Here is a 12,380-nt window from a genome sequence, read left to right on the forward strand (position 1 = left end):
TGCTGGATTCTATTTGTTGGTATCTTGTTGAATACTTTGCATCTATATTCGTTAGTGATATTGGTCTATAATTTTCTTTTCTTGTTGGGTCTTTTCCCGTTTTGGGGATTAAGGTGATGTTTGCTTCATACAATGTGTTGGGTAGTCTTCCTTCTTTTTCTACATTTTGAAACAGTTTGAGTAATATAGGTACTAATTCCTCTTTAAAGGTTTGGTAGAATTCTGATGTGAAGCCATCTGGTCCCAGACTTTTCTGTTTAGGGAGGTTTTATTTGGTTGATGCTATTTCAGAACTAGATATGGGCCTCTTCAAAATTTCCACTTGATTCTGGCTAAGTCTTGGAAGGTGATGGATGTGCTTCCACGTATTTGGTCAATTTCCTTCAGATTTTCATATTTCTGAGAATAAAGTTTCTTGTAATATTCAGTAAGGATTTTTTAATTTCTGAGGAGTCTGTTGTTATTTCACCTTTGTAATTTCTGATTGATGAGATTAGAGATTTTACTCTTTTTTTCCTAATTAGGTTGGCCAAAGGTTTATCTATTTTATTGACCTTTTCAAAAAACCAACTTTTTGATTTATTGTTCTGTTGTATAATTCTTTTGTTCTCAATTTCATTTAATTCTCCTCTAATTTTGGTTATTTCTTTTCTTCTACTGGGTTTGGGGTTGGAATGTTCTTCCTTTTTCAGTTGCTTGAGATGTCCCATTAAGTTGTTAACTTCCTCTGTTTCCGTTCTCTTTTGGAAGGCTTGCAGTGCTATAAATTTCCCTCTTAGGACTGCCTTTGCGGTATCCCAGAGGTTCTGATAATTCGTGTCTTCATTGTCATTTTGTACGAAAAATTCGGCAATTTCCTTCTTAATCTCATCTCTGACCCAGCTATCATTCAGCATAAGGTTATTTAACTTCCATGTTTTTGTATGAGTATGCAGATTCCTGTTGTTACTGAGCTCAACTTTTATTCTATGGTGGTCCGAGAAGATGCAAGGAATAATTTCTATTCCTTTAAAGTTACTGAGGTTAGACTTGTGACGTAAGATGTGATGGATTTTGGAGTATGTTTCATGGGCTGATGAGAAGTATGTGTATTCAGTTTTGTTGGAATGAAATGTTCTGTAGATGTCTGCTAAATCCAAACGTTGGATGGTTAGGTTTAAATCTAAAATTTCTTTGCTCAGCTTCTTATTGGAGGATCAACCCAACATTGCCAAAGGAGTGTTGAAATCTCCGACTATTATGGAGCTGGAGGAAATCAAGTTGCTCATGTCTGTTAGATTTTCTCTTATAAATTGAGGTGCATTCTGGTTGGGTGCATAGATATTAATAATTGAAATCTCATCATCTTGAGTATTACCCTTAACAAAAATGAAGTGACCATTCTTATTCTTCCTTACTTTTGTTGGTTTAAAGCCTATAGTAGCTGCAAATAAAATTACAACACCTGCCTTTTTCTGATTACCATTTGCCTGAAATATGGGTGGCCATTCTTTCACCCTGAGTCTATATTTGTCTTTTAACGTAAGATGTGACTCTTGTATGCAACAAATATCTGGGCTGAATTTTTGTATCCCATCAGGTATCCTGTGCCTCTTTAGACGACAATTTAAGCCATTCACATTAATGGAGAATATTGATAAGTCTGGTAAAATTTTGGGTATTGAGTTTTTCAAAAGTCCAGTGGACATTTTTAATACTTTTGCCACTGTGGAAGTGGGAGTTTGATCAAAAGTTTCTGAGTGAGTTTATTTTTGTGGTAGAGGATTGGGCTGGTCATTATGGAGGTTAGATCTGAGAATATCCTGAAGAGCTTGTTTGGTTATGGCAAATTTCTTCAACATATGAATGTCATTAAAGTATTTAATTTCTCCATCATAAATAAAACTCAGTTTAGCTGGATACAGGATCCGGGGTTAAAAGTCATTTTGCTTTAGGAGGTTAAAAGTCAATGACCACCCTCTTCTGGCTTGAAAAGTTTCAGCAGAGAGATCTGGGGGATGTCTGATTGAGATTGAGTTGTGCTGGGATTCTGAAACTGTCTGCTATCTGAATTTCAGGATCTCTTGGCATGTCTGGAAAATTATTTTCATAATTTCATGGAGAAGGCCCTCTGTGCTTTGCGAGGCCACTTCATTATTTTCAGGGATTCCAATGAGGTGGATATTAGTCTTCTTCGAATTATCCCAGAGGTCTTTGAGAGAATGATCAATTTTTGTTCTCCAGTTCTCTTCCTCTTTGAGAGTTTGGGCATGTTCAAAGGATTTGTCTTCAATGTCAAATCCTTTCTTCTGCTTGTTCCACTCTGTTACTGTGGGATTCTACTGTATTTTTCAGATCTTTGAGGGCTGTAAATTCTTGCTTCCGCGTGTCAAAATCTTTGGTGGTTTTGTCTTTAAATTCGTTAAATTCTTGAGGCAACTTTTGAATTTCTCCTCGAATATTTAATTCCAACTTTTGAATTGGTGCTGAAATTTTTAATTCCAGATTTTCATCCTTTTTATTAATCTTGTTTGCAATCCAAATTCTGAATTCGATTTCTGACATCTTGGCCGGCTGTTTATGAATGGGATCTTCAGTTACATCTGCCATATCTTTCTTTGGGGGAGGGGTTGATCTATTCTGGTTATTCATGTTACCAGAGATTTTCTGCTGATTCCACCCCATGATTGTTTTACACCGTTTGATTTTTACCCTGGAGCTTTGTCAAGGACCCGTACTGTGTTATGGCCTGGGAAACTGGGGACCTGTTTGGTGTGGTGGGGCTAAGTGGTTCTGTCTTGTTTGCAGCTGGTTTCTGTTCAACCCTAGTGAAACAGTTACTCTGGGTTGAAGTCTCAGCTATGGAGAAGTACCACCAATTAAGTCATCCCACCCCTCACAGGCAACAATTGGAAAAGGAAAATCAAACCTTCCTACAACCACACACCCCAGGGCACCATCTGAATAGTCCTTGGGTGATTGGCTCAGTTCACAAGGTCTAAATCAATTGTCTCAGTCAGCACCTGTCTCACATGGGAGAGTTTAAAAGGTCTCCGGCAACTGGATCACAGGGGTCTGGTGACTATTCTGATATGGCTTGCTCCAGTGCTGCGTGGAGTCAGGAGGAGCCACCCAGCAAATAGATCAGTCTGGGAAGGTTGATGCCTCCTTCCCCACCTTGCACCTCTTTCACACCCAGTCATTGATAGCCTGGCAGTTGGCTGACCCGGTTGCCTGTAGTGAACAGATACTCCAGGGGTTTGCACCTGCCTGAATCACAAGGCAATCTATTTCTGCTCAGCCAGGCTGCTATGCTCTGCCTCTATCTAGCAGGAGGAGGTGAGGCCTGACAACCTCAGGTGCTTGATGGAGGCTGGGGGGTGTTCATTTAGTTCCAGCCCCACCCCGATTGATATTACTGACAGAACAGAACAGAACAACTTTGCGGGACTTTGTTTCTGTCCTGCTAAATTCCCCTGCAGAAGAAAAGCTGTTTTGAGTTCCCAGAGCCTGCACCTCAGGCCCTGTCTTCGCTCCTGCAGGATTGGATTCGGTTACCTGTCAGTTCTAGCTTGCTGCCTGCCTTTGTCTAGGCTGACGACCCCCTGAGGGCTGGGTGTGTCTTAGGCTCAGTGAAGTGGTCCTCTGGCTCAGCCCTGCCCTAGAAACTTCCCAGGCCTGGGAGTGCGTTTCTAGTCCCTGCCCTCTACCCAGGTTGGTAACACCTCAGGCAAACCCTTTACTCACGGGGCTTGCGTTTCTGTCTCAGATCTGTTCCCATGGTGGTTGCCACCTGAGGAGATGCCTGGCCTCCTCTTGGTAGACAGGGGGTGTGGCTTCAGAATATCTGGGAGTGAGCCATATTGCTGATAAAAGACGGCTGCTCTGCGCCTCTCTGTGCCTCAGGGCACTGCTGTTCGGGTGTGATTCCCTCTCAGCTGACCATCCTCTCCTCACTCCCATGCCCCAGAGTCAGCACTGAACAGCTGCAGTTTAGGCACTGTCCACACCCCTCAAGAAATCACCCAAGAATCTGGACTCCTGGGGGACAGGCCTCAGACCTCAGAGTGAGAGCGGAGGGGAGTGCTGGGAGCTCAGAGTTGTAGGTAGAGAATATAGTCAGTTTTGTACATTTTTATGCCTGGCAGGAGAATGCCGTGGCACCCTAGTAGGGGAGGTAGGTCCAGTTTTTAGAGTGTCTCTCCTGTGGAGTGGAGTGGGAGGACCTTTGAACTCTGCTTGTTTGTTTGTGGGGCATTCTGAGCCATTCTCATGGGTGAGGGGACTCCCGTCTGCTTGGTGATGGATTTTGTATCCTTTGTTTGTATCCTTGGGGTCGCAGCTCACCTCAGCGGGGTTGATGTGCATTCTTCAACCTTCTCTCTTGGTGCAGCTCAAATCCACCAGGTTACTTGCTAAATTTCTGTTCTTTAACTCTCCTTCTGGATGGGAGCCTCCTTAGAAGCATCTTTCTCTTTGGGCTTGGTCACCTGTCCACTCATAAATTCCAGCTTGCTTGATAAGGTTCACCCAGAAGACGGAGGTCCTCGCCGAGGGGGCTGTATTTGGAGTGTGCTTAGGGCAGCAAGCACTAAGTGCTTGGGAGAGTGCTTAGGGCAGCAATTTGCGACTGCAAGCTTCCCTTGGTGTCAAGTTTATTTTTTAAAAAGAGAAAGGAAGGAAAGAATTGTACAAGATATGTAGTGATTTGCATAAACTAATACTGTTTTGCTTTTATATAATATGCTAATGATTTTGAAGTGAATTTGTGACCCACCAATAGTGGGACCAAAATGGCTAAACAGAATTTCAAGGTAATTCAGCTAAGATGAACCCTAAGGTTAAACAATTTCTTCTTTAGTGAAACATCTATAGTGTGAAGGGAGGTAGGGAGAGAACATTTTTTAAAGAGAAGGGCATTTGAGTAATGGTGGAGAATTCTCAGTTCAGAAAATGTTTTCTTTTCACCTAAGCCACAGATAAATCCATCTGAACGTGAGGAGAATTTCCTGCTTAAAGCTGTAAGGCAGAGTCCACTTGAATTTGAGAGAGACCTCATCTCTTATAGGTTCAACATCATATGGAGTCATGCAATGAAGCAGCCTTACCAGTTAGTTACAAAAGCACTAAATGTTCTTTGCAAATCTCAAGACAGTTGAAGCCAAAGTCCTGTGTTTTGATATAGGAACCTGGAATAGTTGAGAGACATTGAGGGCCAACCGCTGTACAAGAGAAACAGTCAGACCAGCTTGGTTCAATGAGAATTGTGGCATATGCAATGGGATTGGAGACAACATAGTCACAACAGAAAAAGAAAATAGGGGGAAAATATTTTTCTTGACAATTTAACTGTTTCACTAATACTCTAGAGAAGGGATGTGATTAATTCCAGCAGAACTACATTGTTCCTATATCTGCAAATGATTTATAATTTGCTGTGCACTTTTATTTTGGGGCTGTTAAAATATCATGTTATTTCATAATGTTTCAGTTTATATAAATTTCTGAAAAAGTAATAAAGTTAAAGAAATAAAATCTTAAGTTAAAAATAAAATCTCCTTAGATTTTGTCAATGAAAAGTATTTGACCCAAGAGAACCTGATAGACATTTAGTTTCTCTCTTCATAGGTCTATGGGGTTTCCTTTATAGAGGATGGTTAGAGAATAAGGCTGTTTCTTTTTTTCTTTTTCTTTTTCTTTTTTTTTTGCAGTTTTTGGCTGAGGATGGTTTTGAGCCCACCACCTCCGGCATACAGGACACCAGCCCTACTCCTTTGAGCCACAAGTGCCGCCCAGAATAAGGCAGTTTCACTGGGTTCATCAGCTTTTGTTTCCACCCCTTTTGTATCACTATTCTCTCCCCTTTGTCTGGAATCACATTCTTTAAGTTAGTAGCAGCATTCCCCTCCCTACCATCGTCTTCTCTCAAACACCAGGCTAACTTCTACTCCTCTCCCAATAGCTTACAGTTAAATTCTTGCCAGAAGCTTTCACCAGCCCACCTGTGTACTGTCCTGTTGGTGATTCTATGATTGCATTCCCACATTTAATTTAAGTTACATTTCTGACTGTATGTTTTGAATTATACTGTGAGCTTGTTGGAGGCAGGAGCCATGTCTTCCCCATTGTTATATCCTTAGGTTAGCACCTGGAGTTGGGTAATCAGCACATAGTCTTCCAACAAAAACCGAGTGAAAGATTGAAGGAGTGAACTGTAATTTAGGCCCATCGAATTCAACACCTTCATTTTGCATAATTGAAAAAATAAAGGCTTACCTTCTTCTTCTGGTAATGTACCGCGTAAGATAATCTTCTGCAAAACATTTCAAGATGGTGTCTAATATATCTCCAACATTATCTCCAATGCATGGAGTAGTTAGCACTTAGCAGGGACTAAAATGAAGTGGAAACTGAAAACAGTAAGGTGAAGAAGGGACATTGAGCATCTGCCACCTGGGACTGCTGAACATTTTTTCATAATGCTGGCTTTGAACCTCACCTAATGTAGGGCAAAGTCTTGGGCCTGGGCAAGGTGAGGAGTTGGGCTGTTTGAAGAGTGTTTTACCCTTGTAAGAGTGTGGGTTAGTAAAAAGAAATCCTTGCAAAAAAGAGAATAAGTAACCTTGTCTTTTTTCTTCCTGGGCTCTTGGTGGAAAAACAACTCTAAGAATTTATAATATAGATCTGCTCTGACAAGGGTTTAAGTAATTTTATATTACATTCCTGGTCTGTAAAACTCCACCAAAGACATTAATATGATGGCTGTGATGGCCCATTAGCCTCTTGGTGGGCCTAGCAGAAGCAATGCGAACTCCCACTACAGGGGAGGGTTTCATTCCTGCTGCTTGGGCTGGGCAGAGATATGTAGAGGATGAATAGACACTAACATATTAATAAAATTTTATCTAACACACAAAGAGATAAATGTCCATGAGGCAGAATTGTTGGATAAAAGACATAAAATGAATGTTTTAAAAATGTTTAAAGAAAAATGAACCTCATTTTTCTCAGTTAACTAGTACTCAGCAAATTTGTGGCAAGAATCTAAACTGTATCATATCTAGGGCTGATCAAACAATTTTCAGGGTTCAGTGCAAAATGAAAATGCAAGGTTTTTTGTTGAAGAGTCAGGAAAAAATGTCATTAAAGTTACTGACAAAGTAACTTTAGTAAAAACTTTACTTTTTTAAAGTTAAAAAATAAAAATCTTTTCTTTTAGAAGCATTTTGTTACTTGTAAAACATAATAGAAATAATAGTGATCCATGAGTAACAGCATAAACTTACAAATTGTAATAATTTATTGGTATAATAATTTAAAAAATTATAATACCTTATTAGTGTGATGGGGAATTTTTCTCTGACTCAGTTTTCTGCAGATTTCTGTATTAGGTAACCAAAGTTTATGCTTTTAGTAATTTCATTCTTTTTAGTCAAGTTGGAGTGCAGTGGAGTGATCATAGCTCACTGTAGCTAGTGACCTTCTCACCTCAAGTAACAGCTCAAACAATACTCCTGCCTCAACCTCCCAAGGATCTGGGACTGGGATGCCCCATTACACTTGGCTAATGTTTCTATTTTTGGTAAGAACAGGTTCTCACTATGTTGACCAAGCTGGTCTTGAACTCTGGGCCTCACGCAATACTCCTGCCCTAGCCTTCCAAAGTGCTGAGATTATAGACATGAGCTATCATGACTGCCCTTAGCAATTTAATTTTCAATTGATATAATTTAAAGCAATGACAGACCTTGTGGCAAACGCAAACTTGCAAATAATTGTTAATAATATTCAATTTTAAAATGGAACTTTGTGTAATGTATCCATTGTTGCAGCTGTTGGTAGGATTTTATAGGCTGTGATAGCATTGAGATGAATTTCTAATAAGTTATTTTGAATATTCATTTTAGTCCATCTAGAGCTAATGAGTCTTGCAAGATAATTTTTCTAAAAAGATCTAACTCATTATTAAAACAAGTTTTGTATAAGTCCGAATTTAATTTTAGGTGTAAATTTATACAATGGCATTTTATTATTTTTTCTAACATTTTAGATAACTTGTAGAGGTCATACAAGAAACCACAGGTGGCTTAATGATTTATATATAATTCAGAACAAACTGTTTATATATTCTATTATAGTGCATTCAATGACAGAAAAATTAATTTTATTGTCTTCTTGTTAATAATTGGTTCACCCAAAGCCTTATATGAAAATGTTTTTTTTTCTGTAGAATATGGTGATTTTTAAACTTAATTTCAATTTCTAAGTCTATACATGTTTGCTTTGTAGTGTTGCAGAAGTTTCCCAAAGTAGGTAGTTTAAAATCATCTAAGAATTTTAATAATACCCTGATATGCTTTATTGTAATGTCCTTACATAATGTAAAGTAGTTCCTGTCCTAGACACAGACTGGAGAGTTAATTTTGGTACAGAAGCTATAAGGACATGCTTTGGGGGATGGATGGTCAAACTGTGATCTTGGTGTTGCCTCTACGCAAAGCCCATAGTCTACAGGTGGGGAACCTGCAGCCTTAAGGCCACCTGTCGCATTCTAGGTTCTCAAGTATAGCCTTTTGACTGAATCCAAATTTTGTAGAACAAATCCATTTATTTTTATTAATACCTATTTATTCATCTTTTATATTTTAATTTATTTTTATTTTTATTTTATTAAATCATAGCTGTGTACAATAATGCAATCATGAGGTACAATGTGCTGGTTTTATATACAGTTTGAAATATTTTCATCAAACTGGTTAACAGCCTTCATGGCATTTTCTTAATTATTGTGTTCAGACTTTTATATTCTACATTTAGTAAATTTCATCTGTACCCTTCTAAGATGCACTGTAGGTGTGGTCCCACTAATTACCATCCCTCCACCCATCCTCCCCTCTCCCCTCCGCTCCCTTGCCCCTTTCCCCATATTCTTGTGCTGAGATTGGGTTATAGCCTTCTTGTGAAAGCTATAAATTAGTTTCATATTAGGGCTGTGTACATTGGGTACTTTTTCTTCCATTCTTGAGATATCTTGCTAAGAAGAATATTTTCCAGATTTTATTTTTAAAATTAATGTATTAAAATACCAAAGAATAAAATAAATTTCAAAGAAATAATGCTCCTGTATTAACTGTCACAATTAGAACATTTTGTGACCTGTAAGGGCTGCATTGATGGCTGCTATACTTCTGAATTAGTTCTAGCTTCCCCTGCCTGACTAGCACCATTACCGTATGTGGCTGACTGGTGAGAGTCTATAGGGCTGAGAATGTCAGTCCATTATCATCTTTTGACAGCATGCGCTGTGTTTCTGTTTGCGAATAGTTGCACAGTTTGACAGTATTTTTTAATTCTGTCTGTGTAACAGCCCATCATATCAAAGTAGACCAAGAGAATGCTGAAGGAAGAAAAATATTTTTTTAAAATGAGGGTTGGGAATTGCAATATTATCTTGTTTCTGATAAAAGATAATGTGATTTGCTTGCTTTGTGATACTTCAATATCAACATTAAAGAAATTCAATGCTTTAAGCTAAAAAGCTTCTGTACAGCTAAGGGCACAACAATTAAAGCAAACAGACAACCTTTAGAATGAGAAAAGATATTTGCATGTTATGAATCTGACAAAGGGGTGATAACTAGAATCTACAAAGAACTCAAATTAATCAATAAAAAAAGAGCAAACAATCCCATGTCACTGAGCAAGAGACATGAACAGAACCTTCTCTGAGGAAGATGGACGAATGGCCAACAAACATGAAAAAATGCTCATCATCCCTAATCATCAGAGAAATGCAAATCAAAACCACCCTGAGATATCACCTAAGCCCAGTGAGAATAGTCCATATCACAAAGTCTCAAAGCTGCAGATGCTGGCACAGATATGAAGAGAAGGGAACACCTTTACACTGTTGTTGAGACTGCAAACTAATATAGCCTCTTTGGAAAGAAGTATGGAGAATACTCAAAGAAATCAAAAGAAACCTTCCATTTGATCCTACAATCCCATTACTAGATATTTATATACACAGGGCAGGGCTAGGGGGAAGAGAAATAATTCAGTGATGTAGAAATTGTGAAAGAAGGCATTGTTGAAGTTGTAGGATGCTTAGACTCCAATAACATTTCAAAGTACAAACAACTCCCTCTTTCAAGGAGAACCATAATTATTCAGCAGCATGAATTAACCTTCAATTTAGCAGGACAACTTTATGCAACACTTCAAAAGGAAAATATATATTATTCAATTGCTTTGGATGAATCAACTGATACTATTGACTCAGCACAGATTATATACTTCATTTAGGTCATAACAGAGAATTTTCTTTGTTATGAAGAGTTACTCGCTTTGGACACTTTTGTGAACAGAGCATGGGGAATAGATATCTTCAACTTCGAATAGATATCTTCACATTCAAGATAAATGTGAAGTTGGACTGAATTTGGTAAATTTAACAGAGTATTTACAGATGGTGTACCTTCCGTGACAGGAAACCATAAAGGGTTTATTGCATAGATTTAAAAAAAGTATTAACAGATCCAGATGCTCACATTCATTTCATTGTATCTTACGTCAGCAAAATCTCTGTGCTAAAGCTACTATATTAAGTCACATTTAGTAAAAAGTTAGTGCAAATGTAACATGGCATTGGCATCATAACATGCTAAAGTTGACAGATAAGTATTCAGCGAGGATCTGCCATATCATTCTAAAGTGCATTGGCCATTGCAGAGACAGGTGTTAGCCAAAATTTTATCTCTGTGAGAACAGATATTTAAATTTTATGAAGAACAGGATTAGTGATGTGAATTATAGGAAGAATTTCAGTGTGATATCATGTCAAATCAAAATGACTTATTTCTTTGCAAGGTAAAACTAAGTCTACATATGACATGTGGCAAAAAATTCAAGCATTTTGAAAAAAAAAAAAACTATCTTTTTTCAAAACACTTCTTTTCCAAAAGGAAATTTTGCATAAACACTTTTTCCAGTTATCAAAGGTCACCGATAAGCAGGATAATACATGTGGATCGTGTAGAGTACATGCAGCTGTTATAGACTTATTAATTAGAGAATGCAATGAAAAGTTCACTGATTTTGAGAATCATGACATCACACTCAAATTAGTATTTCAGGCTCAAAAGTTGGCATCATTAAAGCACCTAATGAACTATAGATTGATTGAGCTCTTAGCAGATGACATTTTAGAGTCAGTCCTTGATGCAAAGAAAGATCCAATTGAAATATGGAAAAATGCATGCAGCAGAATACCCCCATGCCTTTGGCAACATGACTGAAAAATGCTTTCTTGCTTTTCAACCACTTATTGCTGTGAATCTACAGTCTCCTACCTAGCCCTTAAAGTCACAAATGACTTTACCCATTCAGAGGATCAACTGAACTATCGACCTCCATGTTGCAACCAAGTATTCAAATTCTTTGAACAAAACGCAGACTAACCAAAGTCATTAAAAGGTCACTTAACTTTAAAATTAACAAATAGGTTTTGCTGGGCACAGTGCCTGTAATCCTAACACTCTAGTAGGCCAAGATGAGTGAATTGCCTGAGCTCAGGCATTGGAAACCAGCCTGAGCAAGAGCAAGACCCTGTCTCTAAAAATAGATAGCAGTTGTGGCAGGTACCTGTAGTCCCACCTATTTGGGAGGTTGAGGCAAAAAGGTGAGTTGAGGTTGCTGTGAGCTATGATGCCAAGGCACTCTACCAAGGATGACAAAGTGAGACTCTGTCTCAAACAAGCAAACAAAAACCAGAAACAAGCAAATAACAACACTCCCCACTCAATCCCAAATAGTTTTAATTTTTCAAAATTATTAAGTACATGGTAGTTAGGTTTTTACAAAACAATGTACTTTTTAAAGTATTTCTGAATGAACTTCCTTGAATGTGACCTTATTTGATTATGGCTAAATTAGTGGCCTTCCAACATGAAAATGTTTCCCAGCCCTGCTCTGGTCTCTCCCAGGCCTTGGCAGCATCTGCCACTATTGATGCTTCTACTTACTGTTCAGAATTCCAGAACACCCAAGTCTGTGTACCATGTGCTCACGCTTGGCATATATGCTCTACTCATGCTTCATTGTCCTATCAGATGTCACTCACGAAGCACAAGTTCAACGAAAACATAATTAAGAGTTTCATAATTAAGAGTTAAAACGCATGAAGCCAGGTGTGTGGCCTTTTTGCGAGCTGAACCCTGTGTAGCCACACAGGCTGCACGCCCATAAAGCTGAACTGATTATATAATTTCATTCTTTTCTTCCCAACCTCCTTTGAAAGTAGATAGAGCAAATATATTTTCCTTTCCTTGAGAAACATCAGAAAACCAATGTATAGAACAGTGATTTTTCAGCTGGGGTGCCCTGAGAAGATCTTTGGTGTG

Source organism: Nycticebus coucang, chromosome 10 (genome assembly GCF_027406575.1).
Source record: "Nycticebus coucang isolate mNycCou1 chromosome 10, mNycCou1.pri, whole genome shotgun sequence".
Lineage (NCBI taxonomy): Eukaryota > Metazoa > Chordata > Mammalia > Primates > Lorisidae > Nycticebus > Nycticebus coucang.